Source organism: Podarcis tiliguerta (genome assembly GCF_965153285.1).
Source record: "Podarcis tiliguerta genome assembly, chromosome: Z".
Classification (NCBI taxonomy): domain Eukaryota; kingdom Metazoa; phylum Chordata; class Lepidosauria; order Squamata; family Lacertidae; genus Podarcis; species Podarcis tiliguerta.
In genome coordinates this window covers 2,727,173-2,751,008 of record NC_139553.1, presented here as the reverse complement: position 1 = coordinate 2,751,008, position 23,836 = coordinate 2,727,173, and the positions used below count along the sequence as shown (strand labels likewise).

General features: G+C 44.2%; 1 protein-coding gene across 6 annotated transcripts in view; it reads right to left on the bottom strand.

The window, feature by feature from the left end:
• GLT6D1 (glycosyltransferase 6 domain containing 1) overlaps positions 1–22,489 on the bottom strand; it is a 49,107-nt gene extending 26,618 nt beyond the window's left edge. The window contains exon 1 of one of the 6 annotated variants that reach the window (XM_083423154.1): positions 22,346–22,489. The gene's annotated coding sequence lies outside the window, so the exon portion shown is untranslated. Of the gene's footprint in view, positions 1–10,661; positions 11,055–19,215; positions 20,660–20,856; positions 20,876–22,341 lie in introns of those variants that run through there. The other 5 variants (XM_083423157.1, XM_083423155.1, XM_083423153.1 and 2 more) reach the window with 5 other exon arrangements.
• Positions 22,490–23,836: the final 1,347 nt, after the last annotated feature.

Here is a 23,836-nt window from a genome sequence, read left to right as displayed (position 1 = left end):
ACATTTGATAATTTTCCCCTCTGGCGTTTGTGACATGACCATAACTTTTATCATGTTGCTGTTTATATTAGTTTATTTTATGCTACTTTTATTTATTTTGCCACATTGTAAACATTTGTGCCTCATTTTCCCACTCTTTAGCTTTTGACCATAAATCCAATAAATATTTAATTTTATTTGCATGTTTATATCCAGTGAAAGTTGCCAACTGATGAGAGGGGAGCAATCCTTAGCTTGCTTTTTTTGCCTTTAACAGCAGCTTGATCTGTAGAAATCATGCAAATGAAGTTCTTCACAACACTGACTTCTTCCATATGTATGAAGGGCAACCTACTTTTAGAGAGCAGAATGGTGGTTGGCTGAAAAGCTGACAACCCAGTATTAAATTTCACTATTTTTTGCTTTTGTAGAAATTTGGATAATGCCACCAAATATGAAAAGAAAACCAAAGCAAACACAGCATTTCTGTACCCAAATCACCAATTACCTGAGACATCAAGGACCTACACCTTTGATTTCCACCCTTCCACCTAAATGGTGGACCCAGGAGGTCCACGTAAGCCACACAGGGGGTCCATGGTACATCAACTGTCCAGGACATCCCATTTTAGGGGGCCATGAGAGCATGGTGCCCCCAACATGAGCAAGATCACAGTGCTCCAAAATACAAGTTTTGTAGCACTGTGCTCTTGGACAGGTCATATAAGCCATGAGGGAGTGCAACCTGGAAGATGCACAGCCCAGCTTTGCACTGGGACCGACCGGAGGGTATGGTGGTGCAATTCACATAACAAAAACCACCAATGAGATATCAACATTTTCAAAATTAGGGTCCATGGCTGGGCTTTTTAAAAACAGGAGGTCCACAACACTTAGCTAATTGGGAACCACTGCTCTAATGGCTCTCACATCGTGCAAATGTCTTAAAATAGTCCCTTGTTTGCAAACTGCTTTGAGTCTTATAAGAAAATCCGCATGCATATAGACAGCAATGGCCATAACGCCATGAAAACAACCCCCCAGTGAGAATTTCCAGACCAGGTAATATCAACTTCCACACAATGCTAAGCCAATTGTCACTATTAAAAGCCAAAGCTTGTTCGAATTTTGGCAATGAGAGAAGAGCAACCCCAGTCAAAGTGGAACTGACTGGCTTTGCCAATTTAACCTCTTCCAAGCACCCGAGGGAAAAGAAACTCAAAGTATCTTCTAATAGAATCAACTAAGATGCCACAAAATAGTGTGTTTGTTTGTTTGTTTGTTTGTTTGTTTGTTTGTTTGAGTTCTTCTTTTAATTTTTCATGCTGGACTTGAAAGCCACATGCTGGGGAGAATTAAATCTGATTAGGAATACAGGAACATATCAGGCTGCCTTTATGCTGACTCTGAACATTGGTTTACCTTGCTCAGTACTGTCTACACTGATTTGCAGTATCGGCACTCCCAGGGTTTCAGGCAGAAGTCTCCCAGTCCTAGCTGGAGCTGCCAGTGATATAAATTGGAACCTTCAGCATGCACGGCAGATGTTCCAGCACAGAGCTATGACCCTTCCCTTAGGATTCTGCCAGGTGCAAAGAGAGCAGGTGTTGTGCTATGGTTAGCATGTTGGGCTAGGACCTTGGGCCAGTCACACAATCATAGGATCATAGAAATGTGGAGTTGGAAGAGATCCACATGTACACATCCCCACACCATGTTAATTTCTCTCCATTTATCATTTTTTTTCCAATTTTAAATTCAGTTCTGTATCAGTTTCTGGTTGTTTCGTTTTGTTTCATCCTCATGAAAATTTCTCAGCATTTTGGCACACATTGCTCATAATATTTGTTTATCTATTTATTTTGGCAATTCGAAAGCAGTTCCCAACAAAACAAAACTCTTGAGTGGTTTACAATATATGTTAACAACATATAACATACATGAGATTGTAACATATGCCAGAAACTAAACTCTATGCCATTTAAAACATAGACAATTTTGCATGCACTTTGACTAACAGACACATTTTTGCAAGCAATTTTTTTCTAATATCATGCATTTTGACTAATTTGCATATTTTAATGCTCACTTCCTCCTTACTTATTAACACACTTACTTGGTCGCACCATAAAAGCTGGAGGAGAGTGAGTGTCAAAGGAGGTACAATATTTCAGTTCATATGTTCTTTCAGGAAGCGTGAATTTGGTAGGCTGAACTTTCAACGCAAAAGCTACTGAATTTAGTTACTTAGTATATATACCACCTTTCCCTCCAGGTAGCATATATGGTTCTCTTCCATCCCATTTTATCCTCACAACAACCCTGTGAAGTAGGCTAGGCTGAGGGACTGGCTCCTGAGGTCACACCCATAGGTTGACGTGAGCTTCAAGACTGAGTGCGGGATTCAAATCCTGGTCTCCAATGCCCTATTCCAACACTCTAACCCAGAGTTTTCCAAACCTTTCCTGCTGGTGACACACTTTTTTTTGACATGATTTATTATAAATTTTATTAGTATTTTTCACACAACAACAACACACAAAAATATCGAAAAATAAAAATACACAAAAACCAACATTCAAAAAAACAACAACAACAAATCCAAATCTTACAAATTAATAATATAAACAATAAAAAGAAAAACAGACATTGACTTCCACCAATCCCACAGCACCTCCTTTATCTCTCATTGTGTCTTCCTGTTTTCCTGATCATCTCTATCCTAGCATCTAGATATAAATCTCTCTTTCTTATCCTTTCACTCCACAAGGTTATTCCAGACTCAGCCAGATTTCTGCCCTCGAACCTTGGCTTTTAAGGTATTCATTTAGACACTCCTATTCCTTTTTCACTTCACTTTTTGGTTTTTGTCTTATTATATCTGTCAATTTGGCTAATTCTAAATATTCTGAAAGCTTACATAACCACTCTCCCCTAGTGGGTAACTGATTCCCTTTCCAATACTTAGCCACCAGTATTCTTGCTGCAGACGTCGCGTATAAGAAAAAATTAGCTTTGTTTTTTGACATGCATCATTTCGCGACACAGTGATCTGCTTTTACTAGCAAACCAGAAGTTATACTTTCCCCTGGGGAACATCTGTGTGAAACACCTACACACTGCAGCTGAGCTGCACACTGGCTCTCATTTCTCCCCCATCTCTAGCAAGTTAAGATGCAAATTATTCCTCACCTCCACCGCAACACTTCCCAACATTCAGGCAGGCCAATGGTAAGACTATTCATGTTATTGTTTCAGGGAATGCCTGGGCCCTTAGATCCCAGCTCAATCGCTGAGATCATCTGCAGGAGCATTGCTGGTCATCCCCCAAGTCGGTGAGGCTCATTTGACAAACATAAGTCCTGTGGAAAGCTCTGCCATTAGAGATTCAACAGGCACCTTCTGCCTCAACTTTTTAAATGGCAGCTGAAAAACTTGAGAATTATCTAGTCTAACCCTCTGCAATGCAGGAATCTTTTGCCTAATGTGGGGCTCGATACCACAATGCTGAGATAAAGAGTTTCATGTTCTACTGATTTATTTTTTTTAATTTTATGAGTAAAGGTAAAGGGACCCCTGACCATTAGGTCCAGTCATGGCCGACTCTGGGGTTGTGGCGCTCATCTCGCTTTATTGGCTGAGGAGCCGGCGTACAGCTTCCGGGTCATGTGGCCAGCATGACTAAGCCGCTTCTGGCGAACCAGAGCAGCGCATGGAAATGCCGTTTACCTTCCCGCCGGAGCGGTACCTACTTATCTACTTGCACTTAGACGTGCTTTCGAACTGCTAGGTTGGCAGGAGCAGGGACCGAGGAAAGGGAGCTCACCCCGACGCGGGGATTTGAACCACCGACCTTCTGATCGGCAAGTCCTAGGCTCTGTGGTTTAACCCACAGTGCCACCCGTGTCCCTAATTTTATGAGTAGTTGTATATTAATATTTTTTTATAAATAACTATCACTACCTCACCCTACTTCTGTAGCACCCAATAACTGGAGTTCTCCAAGGTTACAATGATCTTGGGCCAGTTACAACATCTCAGACTAAGCTACCTTGCAGGGTTGCCGTGAGGGTAAACTGGAGAGGGGGAGAAGTGTGCATCCCCCCTAGAGATGAGATATAAATGTCATAATAAAAGACGGGGGGGGCAGGGGGATGACACACACATACACCATAATACAGAAGCAGAACCTCAAACCTAACACGGAATAAAAACAGCAGTGAGAGTCCCGACAAAAGAACCGTGGCAAGAAAAATTGATGGATTATGCGGAACTGGCGAAATTGACATACAAGCTGCCAGACAAGGGCAACTGTGACTTTAAAGAAGAATGGGAACTTTCTACAAAATACTTAAAAGAACCCCCCAAAATGAATTGGACTCCTTGGCAGGTTTTGAATAAACATACACAAATTTATTGATTGTTAACATAATCTACAGATAATTTAAGGATTTTTATAATTTTGCAATATGCAGAGAATAACATGTGTTGAAAAATCAGAGAGAGAAGCTGAGGGAAGTCGGCAGGGGGGGAAGGGGGGAGGGTTTTTCATGGGGAGGGGGGAGTGAAAAAATGGGGGAGGGGAAATGAAGATTATATGTTTTGATAATTGGTTATGTTGAAATTCTTAATAAAAAAAATTTTTTTTTAAAGCAAAAACACAGCAGTGAGAGATAGCAGCAAAAATTATGCCTGCGAAAACTTTCTGTTGGAAAAAGACTCCTGCTGCTCCCACTACCACCCTCTGGCAGCTGGCAATAACCTTTCCTGTGGCTGCCCCCCGACTGTGAAATTCTCTCCCATGAGAAGCTAGACTGGCTCCCTCCTTGTTATGCTTCTGCTGGCAGGCTAATACCACCCTATCCAGCCAGGTATCTGGAAATGAAGATGCAGACGGTGATTGCCACTAGGGCAAAGTGGAGTTTAATTGCTGGTTTTAAATGTAATTTTTAAACTAGTTTTTATTGCTTTATATTTTATAACAATGCTGTATACAATGAATGTTGTAGGACTTAGAAGAAAGGTGGTATATAAATATATTGAATAAAGAAAGTACATTCAGCTCAGAGTTAAGCTGCGGAACTCGGTTCCACAGCGGGCAGGAAGAGTCACCAACCTAGACAGCTTTAAAAGAGGATTAGTCAAATTCATGGAGGAGAAAGGCTTACAGATTTCCCCAGGTTGGTCACTGTGAGAACAGAGAACACTGTGAGAACAGTGGGCCACTGGTCTGATCTAGCAGGCTCTTCAAATGAGCTCACGTTCCTCATTAGATAAACTACAAGGAAAAGTTCTGTGGTGCTCCTCAGCTGTGCAAATTCTGCTCTGCTTAATCTTTCCATTTTGATGTGCTTATTTGGGTAGCTTCCTGCTTTGCTTCTGTCATGAAACCCAAGGCAGCCTGTGTGTGGTTCCTAGGCAGTCTCCCATCTAGGCCCTGTCCATTCTGCCCACTCGCAGGGCAATGAGGCAAGGATCTGAGTTAATGTCTCAAAGCTTAGAGAGAGATGCTTTAAGAATGAGTCAGGCTCATGTGGGCGAAAGTGAGTCTTAAGATAATGTTGGCCTCTGGCCCACAAAGCAGGGGTATTGTTAAGCCTTAAACTTTTGCACACAAGCCCTGGATTTCCTGCCTCTTCCCCGCTCTTTTAAAAAACGTACCTTAAAAATAAAATGCTTACTTAGGTGCTATACATATTGTGAAGACAAGTCCTCTCCTGATTTAGAGAAGCTGTCCCAGTGTCTGATTTGATCCCAGAATGTCCCACTATCCCTTAGGATGACACTATTTTCATTGGAGAAATGTTGGAGGGTATGGAGTTATCCGGCCCCCAAACCCTCTGAAGGCAACCCTGTATAGGGAAGTTGGTTTTTTAAAAAAATGTTTAATGTTATATTATGTTTTTATATATGTTGGAAGCTGCCCAGAGTGGTTGGGACAACCCAGTAAGATGTGTGGGGTTAAAATAGTAAAATTATCATTATGGAATGGGACATCCCTATTTTCATTGGAGAAATGTTGGAGGGTATGCAAAGAGCCTGTGAGATCCCAGCCTCATCTTAATTTTGTTCCGAAAGTTGGATGTTCATTCATTCATATAAATTATCGCCTGCAGATTTTATGCAAGGTTTGTGTTATGGGTTCACAGATTGCATCCAACCTACACAGAGTAGGCCTGTCCTGTAGAAATTAGTGGCCATGATGAGCTCGGGTTTGTTAATTTCCATTGGTCTGCTGTTTGTAGGGCTAATGCTGGATGCAACTCTGTATCCTGAGTAGGGATGATGGAGAGATTCAAATCAATTATCCTCTAATGGCAAAGCCACCTAAAGGCACAGCCTACCTTCAAAATTTGTACTTACCTGAATTTTGCAATGTGCAACTAAACTTTATTAAACTGTGTATATCGGGGAAAATATGCATAAAAATAAATGTGTTGTTGAAATTAACATACAAAGATGCATTATATTAGGAAATGTTGTTTGCAAAAACATGTATGGTAAGCACAACTGAGCACAAAAATATGCTTATCAGGAGAAATTCACCCCAAATTTTTTTAAATGCAAATTGTGGTAGAAATTTAGAGAACTGAATCAGTGTCTGGAAAAATGGGGAACTGAGAATGACATTGACAGGTCCTTCTACCCCTAATCTCGAATCTTTTAAGTATTTAGCAATATCCTACATTAGGCTTTTAATGGTTCATACACTTAACTTGAATGGAGCTATCAAACTAATTGGTTAGGAGGTAAGTTGGTTTTGTAAATTTATTAGCAGCTAAAGGCTAGTAACAATTGTCTTCTTCCCCCCCTGCTCCCCAATCATCCTTGCAACAAGTCACAGAGGCCAGGTGTAAGCATTGCAAAATGTAAATAAATTCAGGGTTTCCAGGAAAATGTGGGGCTTTTTCAGAGTTTGATGGGAGAGCAGGGGACAGCAACAAATGACTGGGAAGGTGTGTCATTAAGAATGCATTGCTTGTTAAAAGGAAGAGGAAAACATTTGCACTCTTCCGCACTCTGTCCTTGAAGAGCACACAATGGTGCACAACGTCACTCTGTGCCTTTCAAAGCTCAGCTGGCATGTTTTATCTCGGCACTGGGAAAAGCCAATGGTCACATGGTTGTTTAACTTGAAACTTTGATAAAATATAAAGGATTCTATAATCATATAATTAGGAAACCATTAATGAGGGTTTGGGAGAGAGATAAAGACTTAACAGAACAAAAGACACCTTGGTGGCTCTCACCAATTGAAGCCTTGTTGCCCAAGCCGCTTGGCAAGAAAGGGGAGTTGCTTACGTACAGTGATTTACTAAAAGATCCAGAAGGAAAACGGAAACTAAAAGAGTACGATGAAACAAAAGACAAATTTTAGAGTTGGTTACATTATAGGCAATTACATGAGACGTATAAAGAAGACCATAAGAAAGGATTTAGTTACACCACTTCTAGATTTCAAAAAGGAAGTCATAGAAAGGAAAGTGAAGTTGCTGAAAGGCGCATATAGTATTCTGCTAGAATGGGAAACAAAAGATGAAGAGGTGAAATCGGTCATGATCAAATGGACAAAAGATATAGGACATAACATACAATTTGGAGATTGGGGAAAATTGTGGAAAACAGATTTAAAATTTACAGATTGTTCTCTTTTGAAAGAAAACTACACGAAAATGATGTATAGATGGTATATAACACCAGTACAGATAGAAAAAAATGTATAAAACCAGGTCAAACATATGTTGGAAATGTAAAGAAAAGGAAGGAACCTTTTACCATATGTGGTGGGAATGCAGAGAAATTTTTAAAAAATTGGGAAATTATATATAATGAGTTGAAGAAAATGTTTAAAATGACATTCGTAAAAAAAACCAGAAGCATTTTTGTCAGAGATTGTAAGGCAAGACCTGCCAAGGAAAATAAAGAACTTATTTATGTACGCTACAACAGCGGCAAGAGTCTTGATAGCACAAGCATGGAAGAATGAGGAAACCCCGACAAAAGAACAGTGGCAAGAGAAATTGATGAACTATGCAGAACTGGCGAAACTGACATACAAACTGTGGGATGAGGACAACTGTGACTTCAAAGAAGAATGGGAACTTTTTACAAATTATTTAAAAAAACAACAAAATGAACTGGACTCCTTGGCAGGTTTTGAATAAACATACAGTGGTACCTCGCAAGACGAATGCCTCGCAAGACGAAAAACTCGCAAGACGAAAGAGTTTTTTGTTTTTTGAGTTCATCGCAAGATGAATTTCCCTATGGGCTTGCTTCGCAAGACGAAAACGTCTTGCGCCTTTTTCTTAAAACCGTCAATGCATTCCTATGGGAAACCGTCAATGCATTTCCTATGGGAAACCGTGCTTCGCAAGACGAAAAATTCACAAGACGAAAAAACTCGCAGAACGAATTAATTTCGTCTTGCGAGGCACCACTGTACACAAATTTATTGAGGGTTAATATAGTAGACAGATAAGGATGTATACAATTTTACAATATGCAGAGAATAATATGAGTTGAGAGATCAGAGAGAGGAGCGGAGGGAGGTCTCGGGGGGAGGGTTTGTTGGGGAAGTGGGAGGGGGGAAAAGGGTGTGGGGAAATAATGAAGATGATTTGTTTTGATAATTTGTTATGTTGAAATTGTTAATATTTTTTTTAAAAATAAACTTTGATAAAATACCGCAGGGAGAAACCAGATTGATTCCACGTTTGCTGTTTAAAATATGTGGGTTGGTGGGTGTGGTTAGTATCTTCAGGGGTACTGTTCATTTATTTATTTCATAGAATTTATACACTGCTTAATCGTAAAGAAAAGCCCCGAACCTGCAAAGCTGTTTAACAATAAAGCAATAATATTATCAATAAGAAGAATTAACGACAATAATTTAAGACATTCGAAAAGTTAAAATTAACAACAAGCTAAAGCAGCTTAAGACGTGCATCGACTTTCTGAACACTAGGTAGGCGTCCCTAAACAACATGTTTTTAACAGGCACCAAAAAGATCATAGCTAAGTTCCAAAGGGTGGGTGGTGCCACACTGGAATACTGAGTTCTTACAAATGAGGAACAAATATTATGTGGCACCTGCAATGGTGCCAGTTCTGCAGATCAAAGCTTTGAGTGGGCCCATATGGGGTAAGGTGATCTCACATGTAAACTAGCCCCAAGTTGTTAAGGGCTTTCTATACCAACATCAAAGCCTCTGCATAGCTTTAGATCATGGGTAGGCAACCTAATGCCCAGGGGCTGGATCCAGCCCAATCGCCTTCTAAATCTGGCCTGTGGGCGGTCCAGGAATCAGCGTGTTTTTACATGAGTAGAATGTGTCCTTTTATTTCAAATGCATCTCTGGGTTATTTGTAGGGCATAGGAATTCATTCATCCCCCCCCCCAAATATATATATAGTCAGGCCCCCCACAATGTCTGAGGGACAGCGGGCCGCCCCCCTGCTGGAAAAGTTTGCTGACCCCTGCTTTAGAAAGTGTGTCCCAATGTCTGTGGCTTATTGCATCTGAATATTTGGCCCCATATCAAGAGAACCCGAAGCACTTTTCTCAAAGGGAAGCTGGTGGCTCACATTGGAGAAACGCAAGTTAAGATCCCTAGCTGGTCCACAAATCTCGCTGGGGGCTAGGGCAGTCCCTAACTCTCAAGTTAGCTTCCCTTGCAGCTGCAGGGGACTGGCTGAGAGCTCCTTTGGAAGGAAAGTGGGAGGCAGACTACTGATTCTCAGAGGGCTCTCTGGGCTTCAGAGAGGGTAGTCCAGGGACAAACAGCATACAGTTTTCTCAAAGGGACCCTTGCTCCCTGAGAATAAAGTTCTGCACCACCTGCAGTAAAGGCTTCCCAGGTGTGTGGAGGGCAGAAGCTCACACCTGACATATCAGCTGCCATTTACCCTTTTCTGTCTGCAATCATGTGCTGATAAAAGCCATTTTGCACCACTTGGAGGTCATTAGCTGGCGAAAGGAGATGGCTTTTTAAAAGATTATAATAAATAAATGTTAAAAATTGAGAAATCAAGATGCACCTCTCAAGCACTACACATATATGCTCAGAGTCATGCTAAGCTCAGTGGCTTAGGCACCCCCACAAGCAAGCGTGCCTAGGACTGTAGCCGTGTTAATTTGGATGTCTCAAATGCATTTCCCTGGTAAAGAGTTCTGTTAAGTCCCTGTTCTGCGCCACCTTAAATCTACTGGTTTGCCTCACCTAACCCCATTGTTCCATTTCGCCCTACATCTTGGGTTTACGTTCCTGAGAAAACACACCCATGTCCTCAAATTCACTTCTCCCAGGAACCGCTGTCTTGCCAGAGGCTCACTGTTAACTTACTGCACACCGCTGGGGAACGTTCTGACGCACTTGGAAAACAAAGAGAAGAGAGAAATAGAACCAACTTCTCTTTTGTGCCTGAGAAGCCTGGGCGGGGAGGAATGATGGAAGAGATCAAGCACAGCAAGTTCTGAGAGGAAATACATGTGGATTTCACCCTGAGCAGATGGTCTGTGGGCTAAAAGGCAAAATGACATTTCAGTTTCTTTGGAGCGAAACTGGGAGGAAGCTATTTGCAGGATCACAATCAAATCCAAAACTTTTAAGATAAAAGAATCCCCACCACCACCACCACCACCGATGAACCGAAATCATTTTAGTAGCCGGAGTGTATACATACCGTTTGGCTGGACCTGACTTCTCTGAGTTGGAGAGCAGCCTGTGTAGGGATGGGTGTGGAGTTGTAACCTGCCCCGTCTATATTCTGCTGAACTAGGCAGGACTTACATAAAAGGAAACTGTCCCAGCACTTTCTGTCAAAATTAAGCCCTGTTTTGTTATTTCCAAGAGGGATTGTTCTAGATCTCACATCCTGAGCTATTTTGACAGAAACCCAGGGGATAGGGGAGAGAGAGTGAAGTTTTCGATGTCAAAACATGGGTAGTTGTGGAAGGGCAAGTTGCAGGCAAAGTGCGTCTCTCTCTCTCTGTGCTGCTGCTTGCCACGTTTCCTTGTTTTGCTTGCAAAAAGCTGGTGAATCACATTCTAATTGGTGCAATTGCGATGGTTGGGGGGGGGGACATAGTTTGAAGGCGGGGCCTTTTCCTTCCTGCCCAAAAGTACTGTTTTGAATAGTGTGGCTTTGGCAATGCTATTTTTGTAGGAAGGAAAAGAAACAGAATGTGCGAGCATTTTTGGAAGAGAAATGCAATCCGTTCGGTTTCCCTGTTTTCAAATTGTCCAGCCTTCTGGCCTTTTTCAGACGGGCGAGGCCTGCAGATTCCTAAGTGGAGTCTTGTTCCAGGGGAGGGCTGTGACCAGAGCTCAACCTTCAGGATGTGTGTGTGGGGGGGATAGCAATAGTGGGTGATTCTTAAGAGGCAGGCAGCCTTTTAAGACCAGGGCCTCTAGAGGCAGCTAGCAATAAAATCATTAAGAACAGAACAACGGGGCAAAGAGCAGGTTCTATCTCAGATCCTCCCAAGCGTTCCTATTTTCCAAGGGCAGTTGCAGATTAACAGAAGTCACCGCAAGTTTCTCATTTGATCCTGAAATGTCCTGCTTTTCCTTAGGACGTCCCTATTTTCATCAGATAAATGATGGCGGTTATGATACCTAACGGACTCTGCTCTCATCTGTGACTCCTAGAAGCTGCCAGCATGCAACAGCAGCCACACCCTGGGAAATGGGTTTGACTGGCTGGCTAAGCCAAGTGGAGACTGAACTTTGTGCAACGCAGGTGCTGTGCTGGACCTGAGTACAAGAGGAACATTCTCTCCTGCCACTGTGTTCAGAAAGATTGCTGCTTCCAACTGTGGAGGCAGAGCATAGATATCCTGTCTAATGTCCATTTATTGACTTATCCTCCTCCATGAACTTATTTCATCCTCTTTTAAAGCCTTGCAAGTGGGTGGATATCAGATAACTCCTTGCTGCATGAAGAAGCACTTTCTTTTACCTTTTTGGGTTTGGGAGCTCTAATCTCACCCTTTGGCCCACCTTTTCCCCAACATGGTGCCCTTTAAATAGTTTTGACTACAACTCCCATCAGCCCCAGCCAGGTTGAGGGAAACACTCACCAGGTTGAGGGAAGGCTGATTTGGCCCTCTGATGTTACAAGAACCCAGCATTGCACTGGAATGGAGAGTTTTAAGCAGAGGCTGAATTGCCGTCTGTCAGGAATCTGGTTTTGATCGGGGGATTGATCTAGATGGCCTTAGAGATTCCTTCCAGATTCCCCAAGATCATGCCATTCTACAGTTTCAGCAGGGACGAAGTCTCTCAGGGCACTCCTCTCAGATCATAATCACACCCACAAAGTGCAGCAATGGTTTGGGTAGCTCCTTTGTTCAGGCTGCCTTCATGTAGAACAAAACATTTGGAATGTAATAATGGAGGGATACAATCTATTTCAGAGAAACAGACCAGACAAGAAAGGAGGAGGAGTGGCGTTATATGTCAGGGATGTGTATATCTGTGAAGAGATCCAAGATTTAGAACCTCAAAGCCAAAGTGAGAGCATTTGGGTCAAAATTAAGGGAGAGAAGAATAACAGTGACCTCATTGTGGGAGTTTACTATAGATCCCCAAGCCAAACGGAGGACATAGATGATGCCTTCCTGGAACAGATGGCCAAGCATGCAAAAGGAAGGGAGATAGTAGTAATGGGGGACTTCAATTACCCAGATATTTGTTTGATGTCAAACTCAGCCAAGAGCATAAGGTCAAACAGATTCCTCACTGGCCTTGCAGACAACTTCATTGTCCAGAAAGTGGGAGAAGCAACAAGAGGAACAGCCATTTTAGATCTAGTCCTAACCAATGTTGATGACCTGGTTAGTGGGGTAGAAGTGGAAGGATCATTAGGCGCGAGTGATCATGCTCTTCTGGAGTTTACTATTCAGCGGAAAGGAGCAGCCAAGCATACTAGGACTCAATTTCTTGACTTTAAGAAAGCCGACTTCATAAAACTTAGGAAAGTGCTGGGTGAGATCCCATGGTCAGTAATACTAAAAGGAAAGGGAGTTCATGATGGCTGGGAGTTTGTTAAGAGGGAGATAGTAAAAGCACAACTTCAGGCAATACCAATGAGATGGAAACATGGAAGGTGCCTAAAGAAGCCAGGGTGGCTAACTAAAGAACTTTTAACTGAGTTAAATTCCTGGAGAACAGGCGAAGAGAATTTAACTGAGTTAAATTCCTGGAGAACAGGCGAAGTCCCGGCAGACTGGAGGAGGGCAAATGTTGTCCCTATTTTCAAAAAGGGGAAAAGAGAGGACCCAAATAATTACCGCCCAGTCAGTCTGACATCAATACCAGGGAAGATTCTGGAGCAGATCATTAAGCAAACAGTCTGTGAGCACCTAGAAAGGAATGCTGTGATCACCAATAGTCAGCATGGATTTCTGAAAAATAAGTCATGTCAGACTAACCTGATCTCGTTTTTTGACAGAATTACAAGCCTGGCAGATGAAGGGAACACAGTGGATGTAGCCTACCTTGATTTCAGCAAGGCATTTGACAAGGTGCCCCATGATATTCTTGTAAAGAAGCTAGTAAAATGCAGTCTTGACTATGCTACCACTCAGTGGATTTGTAACTGGCTGACTGACTGGACCCAAAGGGTGCTTATCAATGGTTCCTCTTCATCCTGGAGAAGAGTGAATAGTGGGGTGCCACAGGGTTCTGTCTTGGGCCCGGTCTTATTCAACATCTTTATCAACAACTTGGATGATGGACTCAAGGGCATCCTGATCAAATTTGCAGATGGGGGGCTAACACCCCAGAGGACAGGACAGGATCACACTTCAAAACGATCTTGACAGATTAGAGAACTGGGCCAAAACAAACAAGATAGATTTTAACAGGGAGAAATGTAAAGTATTGTACTTGGGTAAAAAAAAGAGAGAGGCATAAATACAAGATGGGTGACACCTGGCTTGAGAGCAGTACATGTGAAAAGGATCTAGGAGTCTTGGTTGACCACAAACTTGACATGAGCCAACAGTATGAAGCGGCAGCTAAAAAAGCCAATGCAATTCTGGGCTGCATCAATAGGAGTATAGCGTCTAGATCAAGGGAAGTAATAGTGCCACTGTATTCTGCTCTGGTCAGACCTCACCTGGAGTACTGTGTCCAGTTCTGGGCACCACAGTTCAAGAAGGACACTGACAAACTGGAACGTGTCCAGAGGAGGGCAACCAAAATGGTCAAAGGCCTGGAAACGATGCCTTATGAGGAACGGCTAAGGGAGCTGGGCATGTTTAGCCTGGAGAAGAGGAGGTTAAGGGGTGATATGATAGCCGTGTTCAAATATATAAAAGGATGTCACATAGAGGAGGGAGAAAGGTTGTTTTCTGCTGCTCCAGTGAAGTGGACACGGAGCAATGGATCCAAACTACAAGAAAGAAGATTCCACCTAAACATTAGGAAGAACTTCCTGACAGTAAGAGCTGTTCAACAGTGGAATTTGCTGCCAAGGAGTGTGGTGGAGTCTCCTTCTTTGGAGGTCTTTAAGGAGAGACTTGACAACCATATGTCAGGAGTGCTCTGATGGTGTTTCCTGCTTGGCAGGGGGTTGGACTCGATGGCCCTTGTGGTCTCTTCCAACTCTATGACTCTATGATTCTATGAAAACACAGGATCCTAGCCAGAAATGGTTAGAGCTTACTCCTTTGTCTTGACTCCCTCTTCCACTTCAGCAGTTATTCTTTTCCCTTGAGAAAACCCTATAAAACTTGGAGCGCATTTAAACAACCAAAAGGTCAAGCAGAAAGAATGCATGATGTTGTCTTTCCAAAGAAAACAAATGTATTTTGAAGAGTATCCCTGGAACCTCACAAAGCCATTTTCCCCATGTTCAGAATGCGCTTTTTTCTAGACTTTGTATCTTATTCCCTTCTACCAGCAGTTGGACTTTTGCCTGGGTGTTCTTTCAGGGCTGGGTTATTTTTCTGTTTACTGATTAGCAGGATCAAACCCTGTCCCCTTCTTTGATGAAATCCATCAAACCCTGGCACTTGAAATGGACAAGGATCAAATGAGAAAAATAGTGTTTCTGATCATATAGAGAGTGCCCACTTCTCTTCATGATACAGGCACAGCCAGATCACCCTCCCACTCCTGCACAAAAGCATTTGGGATTAGAGGGTGAGCCTAACGAAGTCTTTGGCAACCTGGAATCCTCCAGGCTACATCTCCCAACAGCCACCATCCAACAGAAGCAACAAAGGGCCCTGCAGCACTTTAAAGACCAACAAATTTATTGTGGTGTTTTGTTTTTGTGGACTATTTTAGAAAAATGCAGCAGCGTCTTCAGAAGGATGAATGTATCTCAGGTTCTTATTTTCCTAGTCTTCAATTTGCCACACTTCCTAATCAGTTTATTTTTGTTTTTATTTATTTGTTATTTTAGTGAGGATTTCTCCTCATACACACAATTCTGCAAGCAGTTCCCCCTGATCTAATGCATTTTAATATTCCCCTCCTACCACTAATGCACACCTTTTAATGGATGATGGCCCTGAATATGTGCCTTTTAGGGACACATATTTTGGTTTGAGAGCTTCATTCACAAAATTTGGAGAAGTGCAGAATTACAAGGAGTAGCCACATTCAGGTTTGTGGTTGCTCCAGGAGGTGTGAATTTGGCAGACTGCCATTAAAATGAGAACTGAACTGAATTCCCTCCCCTTCTTTCTTCCCATCTGTAAAGCTTCAGGATGTCCCTTTAAGCAAATAATTCTGGGAGTTTGTTAAGGGTTCTGGGTGCTGTTAGTAGACCCCTACTTCCCTCACAGAGCTACAATTCCGAGAGTTTCTTGACAAGAGGGGTTGATCACACCCCCCCTCCCAGTTGTTGGTCTTTATAGAGTTGGGAGGGCCACCTAGTTCAATCTCCTGCAATGCAGGAATCTCAACAGCCATCCCCACCACACTTGAAACAAGACCCTGCTTAATTCTGCAAATGTGTGAGCAGTAAAACTGATGCACCACTCCTGTTTTGGGTAGTGTGCTCCTCAAATTCTTCCCCCACATACCTTATTTTCTGTTTGCATTTCTTTTTGCCGAAGTTCCTGCTCATTTCTGTTCTCCTCATGTGAGGAGCCAGCAGTGGTTTAGAGGTTAGAGCGCTGGCCTAGGACCTGGGAGAGACCCAGGTTCAAATCCCACACTTGGCTGTGAAGCTCACTGGTTATGGCCTCTTGGGCCAGTCACCATCTCTCAGCCTAACCTACCTCACAGGGTAATAATAATAATAATAATTTATTATTTATACCCCGCCCATCTGGCTGGGCTTCCCCAGCCACTCTGGGTGGCTTCCCAAAAAATATTAAAATGCTGTAATACATCAAACATTAAAAGCTTCCCTAAAGAGGGCTGCCTTCAGATCTCTTCTAAAAGTATGGTAGTTGTTCTTCTCTTTGACATCTGGTGGGAGGGCGTTCCACAGGGCGGGCGCCACTACCGAGAAGGCCCTCTGCCTGGTTCCCTGTAACTTGGCTTCTCGCAGTGAGGGAACCGTCAGAAGGCCCTCAGCACTGGACCTCAGTGTCTGGGCAGAATAATGGGGGTGGAGACGCTCCTTCAGTTATACTGGACCAAGGCTGTTTAGGGCTTTAAAGGTCAGCACCAACACTTTGAATTGTGCTCAGAAACGTACTGGGAGCCAGTATAGGTCTTTCAAGACCAGTGTTATGTGGTCCCGGCAGCCGCTCCCAGTCACCAGTCTAGCTGGCACATTCTGGATTAGTTGTAGTTTCCAGGTCACCTTCAAAGATAGCCCCACATAGAGCGCATTGCAATAGTCCAAGCGGGAGATAACTAGAGCATGCACCACTCTGGCGAGACAGTCTGCGGGCAGGTAGGGTCTCAGCCTACGTACCAGATGCAGCTGGTAAGACAGCTGCCCTGGACACAGATTGTTGTGAGAATGAAATGGAGGAGGAGAAGTATGTACACCACCTTGAGCTTCTTGGGGGGAAAGGTGGACTATAAAATGTCATTAATGAGAATAAATAAATTTGGACAAGACTTCCATTTGCTGAAGCAGGGTGGGGAGATACAGGCTTGGGGCCAAACGCTGTGCTCTAGACATCTCTATCTGGCCCACACCCTTCACTGGACCTGGTTTACACCACAAATGTCTGTCTAGCCCAGCGGTTCTCAAACTTTTTTCTCTGGGCCACACTTTCAGAATAAAAATTTGCTTGCTTCATAACATTTATTTTTACTGATAAGAAATATGTTGGGGAACAAAAAGAAACAACTCCTAGCAGTGCTTGATTTATAACACAGAACACAGCTACTTTGCAATATGGGACACCCAGGAAGTATAAAACAATGCAGCTACATAAGAACACTAATCCTTCCTAAAATAGAATTATAAACCAGCCTCTTATGTATAGAAACTCAATGAGAGGTGTTGAGCTTGCTTTCCCCAGCTAATCTCATTTGTATTAGCTCTATGCAGGCTGAGACCCTCCCTGCCCGTGGACTGCCTCACCAGAGTGGTGCATGCTCTGGTTATCTCCCACTTGGACTACTGCCAGGCTACCTTTGAAGGTGACCCGGAAACTGCAATTAATTCAGAATGCGGCAGCTAGACTGATGACTGGGAAGGGCCACCGAGACCATATGAGAGATCTGCATTGGCAACCAGTACATTTCCTAGCACAATTCAAAGTGTTGGTGCTGACCTTGAAAGCCCTAAACAGCCTCAGTCCTGTATACCTGAAGGAGCGTCTCCACCCCCATCGTTCCGCCCGGATACTGAGGTCCAGCACTGAGGGCCTTCTGGCGGTTCCCTCGCTGCGAGAAGTGAAGTTACAGGGAACCAGACAGAGGGCCTTCTCGGTAGTGGCGCCCGCCCTATGGAACGCCCTCCCACCAGATGTCAAGGAAATAAGCAGCTTTCCTATTTTTCAAAGACATCTGAAGGCAGCCCTGTTTAGGGAAGTTTTTAATATTTAATGCTGTATTGTTTTTAACACTCGATTGGGAGCTGCCCAGAGTGGCTGGGGAAACTCAGCCAAATGGGTGGGGTATAAATAATAAATAATTATTATCACCTCCTGATCAATACAAAGAAGCTTCTCTTTTTTTCTGATCTTTCATATTGGTCAGGAAACCCTTGTTTGCTACAATATGTTGTAGAGATCTGTAGAAGACTAACCAATATGGATACTGTTGCTGGTTGTATATACATATATAAAACGTATGTTGATACTATACAATACTATGCCACATTGAAATGTTTAAACATTTTATTTGTCCTTGAATCCTCCCACCATACTTGCCATCCTCCCCCCCTGCCACCCCAGGGTGGCACACCACACACCGCTGGAGGGCCACTGCCCTAGCCTCCTTCTAGTCTGGGTGGTGGACAGAGAGGGGTGGGCGAGCGTAACTGCCCCTCCCACTTTTGCCTCTGGCCCCACCCACCACGGGCGTCCTGCCCTCGGGATGTTGCTCAAGAGGTGATGCAGTCCTCAGGCAGCAAAAGGGGTCCCAATCCTTGGAGCCTCTCTGCCTCTGACAATGTTGTTTTCTCTGCTTGCTGGTTGGCATTATTATTGTGGTAAGTTATTAAAATGGGACATGGGTGGCGCTGTGGGTTAAACCACAGAGCCTAGGACTTGCCGATCAGAAGGTCGGTGGTTCGAATCCCTGCAACGGGGTGAGCTCTCATTGCTCGGTCCCTGCTCCTGTCAACCTAGCAGTTCGAAAGCACGTCAAAGTGCAAGTAGATAAATAGGTACCGCTCCAGCGGGAAGATAATCGGCATTTCCGTGCACTGCTCTGGCTCGCCAGAAGCGGCTTAGTCATGCTAGCCACATGACCCGGAAGCTGTACGCCGGCTCCCTCGGCCAATAACGCAAGATGAGCGCAGCAACCCCAGAGTCGGCCATGACAGGACCTAATGGTCAGGGGTCCCTTTACCTTTACCTTTATTAAAACGGTGAATAGTAAAACAAATGGCATTGAAAAGACAGCAGTATATATATATATATATATATATATATATATTTTAAACAACCACAATCAGCTGAAGTAAAACACAGCGCTGCAATCAACCAACCAACCAACCAACCAACCAACTGGATTGCGTCTTTGTGGGCTACAGTCTCTTGAGGTCTGCAGGGCTCGTTGTGTGACAGACAGTTCTATTCCCCAATAATTCTCCACCACTTCTCTACACCCGCCCTCACATATCCCCCTCCACAAGTACCTGCTGCCCAGAGTGGTTTTCTCGTGCTGCCCAGTGGCAGAGCTTGTAATCGATCTGCCTAGATGTCGCACAGCAATCCAAGTTCTCTGGTGGGTAGGACTCAGCAGGCACCCAACGCAGCCCCCATTTGCACCATAAATGTAAATCGCTATGATGCTACTTTAAAAGGTCATAGCTTCTCCTAAAGAATTCTGGGAGCTATAATTAGTTAAGGGTTCTCAGAGTTGTCAAGAGATTCCTGTTCCCCTCATGGTGCTGCAGTTTCCAGGACTGATTAGCAGCCAGTCGCTTTCCCCAGGGAACTCCGGGAACTGTAGTTTTCTGAGAGGAATGGGGGGGCATCCGACCTACCCTGGGCGCCCTCAATGTGCTACAGCTTCTATAATTCTTTGGGGAAAGCCAGGGCTATTTAAAGTGGTAATGGTGTGCAGGCAGCCTTGGAAAACAACACGTAATTTGCAACAAGTATTTTTCCACAGAAAATTACACAATCCTATGCAAGGTTCGTCTGCATCACACTCGACAGTATGTTCAGTGGCGTGGGGGGGGTCACTCTTAGCCAACAACGGCAGCACGCTACAGTCTTTAAGAGATGAGAAATTCCAACATATGAGTTTCAAAGCTTCTCTATACAGGTGTAAATCCCGCTGAATGTTTCAACATTCTCACTCTGCCCCCACATACAAAGAGCAAAAGTCAAAATCCCCTTTCAACATTTCCATTATTGCACTAACAGGGAAAACCCAAGCCTCAAAAATTGAATTCTGATATGTCAACACTGAATTTATTTATATCTTTTTAAAATATATGCAGGCCAGGGTTGTCAATTCCATATTGCAGGCGGGCGGGCGGGGGGGGGGGGGCAAGGCTGTGAGGGAGGCCCGGCAAGTTTTGAGAATATATGGGATTCGAATCTAGCCCTTCTTCCTCAAGGCCTCATATGCAAATACTGCATTAGAACGATTGCATTAATTCCACACGCACACCCCAGCCGCTTTCTAAGTCTTCTCAGGCAGTTAAAATGCTAAAAGCATTTCTGAGCAGACACTTCTGCGTTTTACTGGATTCCCCCCCCCCCCGCCGCCGCCGCCGCCGCGCGCGCTTTCCTTTTTTGCAACATCATCTTTGCTCGGCGTAAAGCTCTTTGCAAAACTGCTTATCGCTGCCAGAAAGGCAGAGAACAACAGCTACGCTTTCCCCACCCACCTCCCCCAAAACACAAGCCACCCTTTCCCCCTAATACCATTTCCTGCAGATCGACTGCTTTTGGGCAGACCACCACAAGACGGCAGAAAGAAAGAAAGAAAGAAAGAAAGAAAGAAAGAAAGAAAGAAAGAAAGAAAGAAAGAAAGCGAGCGCCCGGAGGATCCAAAGAACAAGTTCTATGCCCTGGAGACACGTGCGCGTGTGTGTTTGGGAACATATTTCTCAAGCTCAAACTAGCAGCTCCTCAAAAGAGGCAAAATCTGTTGGGGGGGGGGGCGTCTGGAAAGCAGTTTGCCGTACGCCACGCGGCGGGCGGGGACACTCGCTGTATAAGGAGGAAACAATAAACCTCATAAATATCACTGGGGCACGCCTGGTATCTTCAGCCTGTCGATCTTTGGAGCCCGAACAGAGGAAGTAGAAGCACTGACAAACCTTGCTGAAACGCCCCGCTTTCTTACAGCCACAGGTCTCGGGAAACGGCCTGGGAGGCATTGTGGCGCTGATCAGCCGGCAGGATCTCTCCCAGTGCCTCAGGGTGGGGTGTGTTGTTCTTGCCTCCGCTGCACAGCTTTGGCCCAGGTCCTGAGGGCCCGCCTGACTTTCTGTGCTCCCTTCTTCCTGAGCCTTTTGAAAGGGCCTTTTTGGCTCAGCACAGCACTCTCCTGTCAATCTTCATCAGTGTGCTGTCTCTGGCATCTTCTGGGTTGGCATCTTTTTGGACTGGGCACTCTCCGACGTGGAGAGAATTGGGCAAAGGGGAGATGCCCCCCCCCCTTGTAACATACAGCGTTCTCGGCTAGTGAAGCTGATTAGGACTTCTGGGTTCATTTGTGTGCATATGTGTGTGTGCTTGGATTTTTTCACATGGCTTGTGGAACTCGCCACCACAAGGTGCAGTCAGCAAAGTGGGCAAATTCTCAAATGTGGTGGGATCATAGAATCGTAGAGGGGTAGAATTGGAAGGGACTCAAAGGGGTTACCCCAAACATGCCCATTTAACTGCTTCAATCTACAGAACTGGCACTATTGCAAGTGCCACATAATATTAATAGAATATTCAGGGAAAGATCCCAAGGGTCATCTAGTCCAACCCCGTGCAATGCAGGAATCTCAGCTAAAGCATCCATGACAGATGGCCATCTTCTGAGGGAGACCGTCAAAACAGCTCTTACTGCCCCAAAATTTCTCCTCATGTTTAGTCAGAATCTCCTTGTCATTTGAATCTATAGGTTCAGGTCTGAATAGTTTTTTGAAGTTGCAAATGGGGAAAATGATAAATTCTCAAGTACCTCTAGTTCCTGTGGAGAATTATGAGCACCACAATCTGTTTTTCAGATGAACACACTCCTTAAGGACTTAGGAAGTTGTCTTGCGCCAAGTCAGACCTTTGGTTCATTTTGCTCAGTACTGTCAACACTGGGATTGCTTCTTCAGAATGTCATAATATTCTTCAGAATATTATGTGGCACTTGCAAGCCCTACCTGGAGATTCTGGGAACTGAATCTTTTGCATAACATGCTTTACCGCTGCACCACAGGCTAAAATTTGCTGTCCACAATTTAATATTGAGGTGTGGACAGACAAAGATCGGGCTTTTACCCATAATTTCTAAATAGATGGACTTTTGTGGACAGGGGCAGTGTACTTCCGCATGGCAATTACAGGAGCTAAGTAAGGGCTGGGGGGCTGTTATCTACACACCACAAATGAGAAAAGCTATAATCTACAATCACATACAGCTATTTGTTAACAACCTACATTCTCCGCAAAAATGCATGACAAGAGCTGTTATCCGTGAAAGAGTAACAAATAAGTAACTATGAACTAATTTTAGGAGAGGTACTTACACCAACAGATTTTATACTTGCTTAAAATATAACGTTCCCCTGCACGCACACCCCATCCCAGAAGCTCACGTACCCTTTCGATTTTTCCGAAGTCCTCCTGGATTTTCTAAAAGTGTTTGACATCTAGTAGCTGCATCTGGTGGGAGTTGACACTGTAAATAAGAGGGAAGGAAGAAGAACTGGGGTTTCCTGCTGTGGCGGTGAGCATAGTAGCTAAGCAGATGGTCACTTCCTTACTGAGTAGAACACGTGCCACGTTGGGACAGGAGCTCAGCAGCTTACAAACGGGGATATGCTGTAGACCTATAGAAGGCACCCTCTTTTCCCTTTCCCTTTCTCATTTTCTTTTCAAAAGATTTCATTATCTAAAAGAGGGGTGGGGAAGCACAAGATAAGGGGAACATTAGTGCATAAGTGTACAAGTAAGATTAATCAGCACGTATGACAAAAAATAAATATTGCCAAAGTTAATCACCAGACCAATATACCGTAAGTTGATAAACCATTGTACTCTCCTCCCAAAGCTGGAGGGTGGAGCACAGAATGGGTTGGAAGAAGAGGAGGAGGAGGAGGAGGCAGGCCAGGCAAGTGAAGGGCTGGGTATTTCCTCACCCTCTCCTGCACCAGGAGGGGATTGAAAAGGGATGAGCAGAGGATATTTCCATGCAGGTGTATGTGCACAGGCCACAGGGCAGGGGTCAGCAAACATTTTCAGCAGGGGGCCGGTGCACTGTCCTTCAGACGTCAGCTTTGACTATAAATAACTATCCGTCATGTGCACACTTTGTGTTGGGAAACACCTTTGACACCTTGACTCTTAGGACCCTGTAGGTGAGAGGTCAGTCTGTTACCCACTGCTATGTTCCAGGTCCTGAAGCACAATGGGCAGACATGCTACTGCCATAATAAAGGTAAAGGGACCCCTGACCATTAGGTCCAGTCGTGACCGACTCTGGGGTTGCTGCACTCATCTTGCTTTATTGGCCAAGGGAGCCGGCGTACAGCTTCCGGGTCATGTGGCCAACATGACTAAGCTGCTTCTGGTGAACCAGAGCAGCGCACGGAAACGCTGTTTACCTTCCCGCCAGAGTGGCACCTATTTATCTACTTGCACTTTGACATGCTTTTGAACTGCAAGGTTGGCAGGAGCAGGGACCGAGCAACGGGAGCTCACCCCGTCGTGGGGATTCAAACCGTCAACCTTCTGATCGGCAAGTCCTAGGCAGTAAGCGCCACCCACGTCCCTTACTGCCATAATAAGTATTAACAAATCTTTGGATTGAATGTCTTCGTTGCTGCCTTCAAACATATTCAAGAGAAGTGGCTGATGGTTGAGATCTACCTGTTCGTTTGAGCTACCAAAGCAGTTGCTATAGGGCACTCCCACCAGAGGTGTGCATGGGTTCCTCCAACAGCTCTGAGATATTCCTCCGGTCACATGAGAGAGGTGCACTGGGGTTCTGAACCACTGATATACAGCTTCGAGAATGTTTTGCCTGAAATATGCAGAAGTTGATACCAGTTCTATAGGAGCCCAGATTTTTCCATAATTATGCTTATTTGG